Source organism: Nicotiana tabacum, chromosome 4, assembly GCF_000715075.1.
Source record: "Nicotiana tabacum cultivar K326 chromosome 4, ASM71507v2, whole genome shotgun sequence".
NCBI lineage: Eukaryota > Viridiplantae > Streptophyta > Magnoliopsida > Solanales > Solanaceae > Nicotiana > Nicotiana tabacum.
This window is the reverse complement of record NC_134083.1, coordinates 5,489,781-5,495,533: the sequence shown is the minus strand read 5'-3', so window position 1 is coordinate 5,495,533 and position 5,753 is coordinate 5,489,781. Positions and strand designations below refer to the sequence as shown.

The 5,753-nt window shown below is 37.6% G+C and overlaps 1 long non-coding RNA gene across 1 annotated transcript; it reads right to left on the bottom strand.

Moving 5' to 3' along the window:
* Positions 1–3,413: 3,413 nt before the first annotated feature.
* Positions 3,414–5,247, bottom strand: LOC142180179 (uncharacterized). The gene is made up of 3 exons (XR_012708335.1): positions 5,184–5,247; positions 5,038–5,085; positions 3,414–3,471 (listed from the first exon to the last, which is right to left on the bottom strand). It is a non-coding gene; the product is annotated as an uncharacterized LOC142180179 (long non-coding RNA).
* Positions 5,248–5,753: the final 506 nt, after the last annotated feature.

Sequence of the window (5,753 nt, the reverse complement as noted above, 5' to 3'; positions counted from 1 at the left end):
TATCAGAGGTGGCCGACCACCGTCTGACATGCATTAAATACCTTGAAAGATTAAATCGATGGGACAGCTATCACATACGTCATGATCGAGCCCTGTGAAAACGTCAGCTTATAACCCGATCGAACCGTCGAAGATCATATCGATTCTCACCACACCCTTCCTGAGAAACGAGGGGACTATCTGTATACGGTCGAAATAGATTTCGCCCTTCCTACGTTCGATCGAGTTAGAATGGTAAGCAACTGGAGTGGGATTTTGGGATGAGTTCCGAAGGCAGTACAAACGAGCCTCGAGTCCGAAAGCTGATCGAGGATTCGGCTCAATACTTTTTATCGAGCCCGTGACCAAATCGATCCGCAAGGCATTGCTTCGAGGTCGGAAATGCGCTACGCCCACCCCGGAGGTCGAACTCAAGCCAAAACCGAGGGCTCGACCCAGTAACGAGTTCGAGCCAGTATCGAGCTCACAGAGAAGAGCCGTTACAACCGCACTAAGAGAGAGAATCTTAGCGGGAATCGAGGAAAAGATAATTCATCATGGGTCCTCCACTATATGTTTTATTTTATTATAAATAAAGTAGGATCCCTCTATTATAAAAGGGGATCCTAGAGGGACCGAATACACTATAACAAAAGATCACTTCTCATATTGAAAGATATCTCCTTGTGCTTGTTTTACTTTATCTTATTCATTCTTTTCGCTCACTATTCCCATTCTCATAGTCAAGGATACACATATTTCTATCTCTCTATACGATTTGTATCAAATTGTATCACATATCCTTAGAACCATACACAAATTTAACGTTTTCTGATTTTTCGGGTAAACAAATACTTAGTACAAGTTGGATCGAGGAACTGAGACGGAGATTCTACTATATGATACAACTCAGTGACAAAGTAGTATGAATATATATTAATGGTATTTCTCAATCCTGTCTCTAAAGAACGGTTGATGAAGCAATTTGTACATGCTTTTGAGTTAGACGAACCAATAACTCGAAGGGATTCAGTCTGTTGTTTGAGAAATAGCTTCTAACTATTTAAATAAGATGTATATGCAAAGTCTAGGACCATGAATCTGAGATCACTGTAGACCTAGCCAACATGGATCTGAGGCCTGAAGTCTAGCAAAGATGACATACACAAGTAGGTCTCAAAAGTTGGAGCAGTGAAAACGAGCAACAAAAGAGATTCTCAGCTGGATAGTGTGATTTAGGACGGCAAAACGGGCGGGTCGGGTATGGTTCGGGTCGAAAACGGGTAATGAAAAAACAGACAAATTATCCGACCCGACCCATATTTAATACGGATAAAAAACGGGTTAACCGACGGATAATATGGGTAATCATATTATCCATGACTTCTTGCATATGATCACTTTTGGGAGAATTCTTAGTCTCCCTAACTTGAGGAACCCCCAATTTGAGGCTTTACAAATGTAAAAGTTAGACCCATTGGTTATCCATTTTCTAAATGGATAATATGGTTCTTATCCATATTTGACTCGTTTTTAAAAAGTTCATTATCCAACTCATTTTTTAGTGGATAATATGGGTGGTTAACTGTTTTCTTTTAACTATTTTGCCACCCATAAATACATTATTGGCAAAAGTGGGGTGCTTAAAGGAAATGATGAGAAAGATGACAGGTTTCTCACCTCCAATCAGTAGCGAAGCCAGAAAATTCAATAAAGGTTATGCAATGGTGTTCAAAGTCTATTTTTTAATTAATAATATCTTATACATAGTATAATATTTCGACGAACAATGTTCAGTTGACCACCCTTGGACCAACATAGCTTCGCCCATGCCTCCAACAACATAAGGTTAATAAAATAGATGCCTTTCTAGCTATTTTGAACATTGACAAAACTTTAAGAGGATAATGAAAAGACTCAGTCATACCATGCATGAATAACACATTCAAAAAGTAGCAAGTTAGAGATTTATTAATGATTTTCTTTTCTTTTCTATATGTCATTTAATAATCAGATTTCACCTAATCCAGGGTGAGGTAGCTTAGTGAAACCAACATAATACCGAAACAAGATTGTTTATCCGAAAAATCGGATGTAGTTGAATTTATAAGTAGTTCTAAGGATATGCGATATAGCCTGACATAAATCGTATGCAGAAGTGAAAATATTTGGATTCTTGGCTATAGAAATGAGATATAAATTATTGAACTAGAAGAATGAGTATGTTGAGTAAAAAGCAAGCTTAAGAGATTTATTCTTCAATAAGCAGAAGTAGTCTTTTCTTACAATGTGTCCCCTGTGTTTACAAGGATTCCCCCTTTATAGTAGAAAGATCTTACTATTATTTACAATAAAAAATATATAGTGGAGAACCCATCATAAATTGCCCCTTCCTCGATTCCTGCCAAGATTATCTCCCCTAGTGCGGTTGCAGCGGCTCCTGTCTGCGAGCTCGATACTGGCTCGAACTCGGTATTGGGTCGAGCCCTCGGCCTTGAGTTCGAGTTCGACATTCGGGGTGAGTGTCAATCGGCCTGTGCATTTCCGACAACCTTCTCTTTGCCTTGCGGTTCGATTTGGTCATGGGCTTCACAATGATACCGAGCCGATTCCTTGATCGGTCTTGGAGCTCGAGGCTTGTATGCACTATCCTCCGAACTCGTCTCGAGCTCTCACTTCGATCGCTTACCATTCGAACTCGATCAAACGTACGGAGGAATTGGTCTCCAGATAACGCAAACAGTATATTCTTGTGAGCTCATCACTTTGCATGTAAACACTACATATACAAAACAAAAAAGACACTCAAACAACAAGGTACCGACTTCCCACGAAAAAATTTATCAGGCCTATGGGGCAAAAGAAAGAAAATTCGAGCAGCATGGCTAGCTGTCCAAATAATAGTTGTATCTTTTGCAGGTTCGGCATCAAAGAAATCTTCTTCTTCTTTTTTTAGTGAAGTAAGTGAAATATTATTAAGACACCTAGGGGATGCATAGATACAAAGGAGGCAATGAATAAGCATATTCTTTTAGGGAGAAAACCAATGAATAATGTTTGAATCTCATGTAATCATCCCGCCTGCTGAATATGCAAGAGCACGGAAAGAATACAGAGATGTTTTCAGAATATAGACAGGATTTCAATACTTTCAAGCAATAATCATCTATTCCACCCTTAAACAAAATAGACCACTTCAGATTATAGAAGAATCCCTCTCCAGGAAAACATCATAGGAGCATATATAGTGTTGTTTTACAAGACAAGGAAACTGCTAAAGGATTATCACGTTTCTAGCAAGAGAGTGAGACGTCAGACTCAAGAAAGTTGAAGAGGAATGCATTTCATTAGATTCTATATTGAACAGAAACAAAACCATCCAGTCAATCGTTCCAACACTCTTGTTCCCTCAATATCCAGTCACTAGAAAGGAACTTACTTGTAAACAATTTCAACAGTCTTCCGAATGTCCCAGCACAGTATGTAAGGGTCCTAAAACAAGTTTGAGATGAACTTGGTCAAACATATGCTTAATACAAGATGCATGCATGATAGGGTAGCACTAGCGCATGTGGCGATATAGAAGAAATGAGTCCGAAGAGGAAATAGTCAAAGTTTAGATCATAAATAGACAAGTGAGGGAAATCAACAAGTAGAAGACATGCCTTTTAGCTAAAAAGGCACAAAGTTTATATTTCTGAATAAAGGAAACAAATACAGATCTTATTTTAATTTTATAACTCAAGTGTAACAAACTGCACACTTATAAGTCTAGAATGTAGAAGTTCTCAAAGCTCTGTCATAGCTGACATCACATGGAGGCTTCCCTGAAACCTTACTATGAAAAGCTTATAAGGGTCGTCTACAGCATAGCATGGGCCTCCCTTCCCTAAACCAGCAAATATCTGAAAGTTCCGGAGTGGGTTGAAGCATATACTTGCACTCACAGACGAACACATAAACTGAATTAATAACCAAAACAATGATCTAAAGACTTGTGAAACCCGCTAAATTTGTTGTGTGTGTGAGAGAGAGAGAGAGAGAGAGGAAACCTATTAAATCGATGCTATAAATTTAAAGGCAATGTAGTCAATGATACATTCGCCTGGAACATCATACACTTGCCGACTTTGTTTTGCATTTTCCCTTCTAACATCTTTTGGCACTAACTCCACGGGAACACTAAAGTCATAAATTGCTTTCAAGATCTCAACTCATTTAAAGTCTTAACAGAAGAGGGGAAAGAATAAAAGGAAAAACAAAAATAAAATAAAAGAGATACGACAGAAGAGCAGGTGCTAGGATCATTAATACAGCAGTATCCAAGTCCGAAATATGGTTACCATTAATTACTAATGAGTAATCAAACTCATTCTCTTGCTCTAATTTTGATATTGTGCAAAGCATTTTTCTGTTTAGTAATAATTTGCAAAAGAGCTAATGAGGTTGTTATATTTAACTTTGTGAAACCATAGTTGAAAATGGTAATTGAACTTCAATAATTTTGTAAAACCATTTAATACTTTACCTTATCAAAAAGATTTTGTAAAACCATTGCTCAGTAATCGACCTTAAGACTTTCTTTGATTATTATTTTTTTCCTATTTTAAGAATCTCTCATATTATGTAGAGTTATTAGAACCTAAATCACTTTCTCAAAAATTTAGGATAGCTATTTTCGTTTATGTATTACTTTGTTAAATCAAAGTATGCCTAAACTATTCCAGTTAGCTGTTTATCCACTGAAACAGTTCCAGGTCCTGATCTGCCCCAACCCTATCCCAACCAAATAAAAAGCTTGCATAAAAAATGAAAATCGACTCAAATGGATAAGTTCTTCTTTTGAGCTGTCTATACATTCTGGCTTCTTATTTGCTAAAGATTAGAAATCCAGAAACCATTTAAGGCGGCAAGTGCATTGTTCCATCATTTATATAGATAAAATGAGATTCAGATCCACCATTCTCTTCACAAAGGAAGGCATTAAAAATGAAGGACGAGCATCTGTTAAATAGGCATTAAAAATGAACAGTACTGCACCATCATTCAAATTCTTACCTTCCTGCCACCAGTGTACAAGTAGTTTCCATCTTTTGAGAATTGAACCTGATAAGTGAATGTTATGGTTGAAGAATCAATTAAGGATTTGCGTATAAGAAAAAAAAATGAATGACAGCTCTACCAACTTAAATGTGTTACCCCACCTTCTTGACCATGCAATACATAGAGAAGTTCCATGTGATCTTCTCTATGTATGGCAGTACTTTGTGAAAGTACAAGAGGGGTTGAATTGTTTTCACGATCCAAAATCCAACTAGTCGTGATGGCACCTAACCCAACCTGCTAGGTAAGCCAACTTTCAATTATCCAATTCCACTAATAATTATTAAAACAATTTAAGTGAATAAAGGTCTTAATCTTATACAATCCCCAAGAACTGGTAGTACAAATCATGAGCTTCTAGGAATAGAGTATACAAAGCGAAAATTAAATAAATATATAGTCTGTTTGAATAATACATAAACAGAGCTTTTATAAATCTAAGGCTACCCTGAACAAGAGGCGGCTACAACAGGAACGCAGGTACATCTTCAAATCCCGCAACCATCGAGCACAGCAACAACAGCAGCCAACATCTGCACGCAATGTGCAGAAATGTAGTATCAGTACAACCGACCCCATGTACTGAGTAAGTAACAAACCTAACCGTAGATTGAAAGTAGTGACGAGCTTCCACCAAGGTCGGGTCCATAACCAATAGTCCACAACAGTCC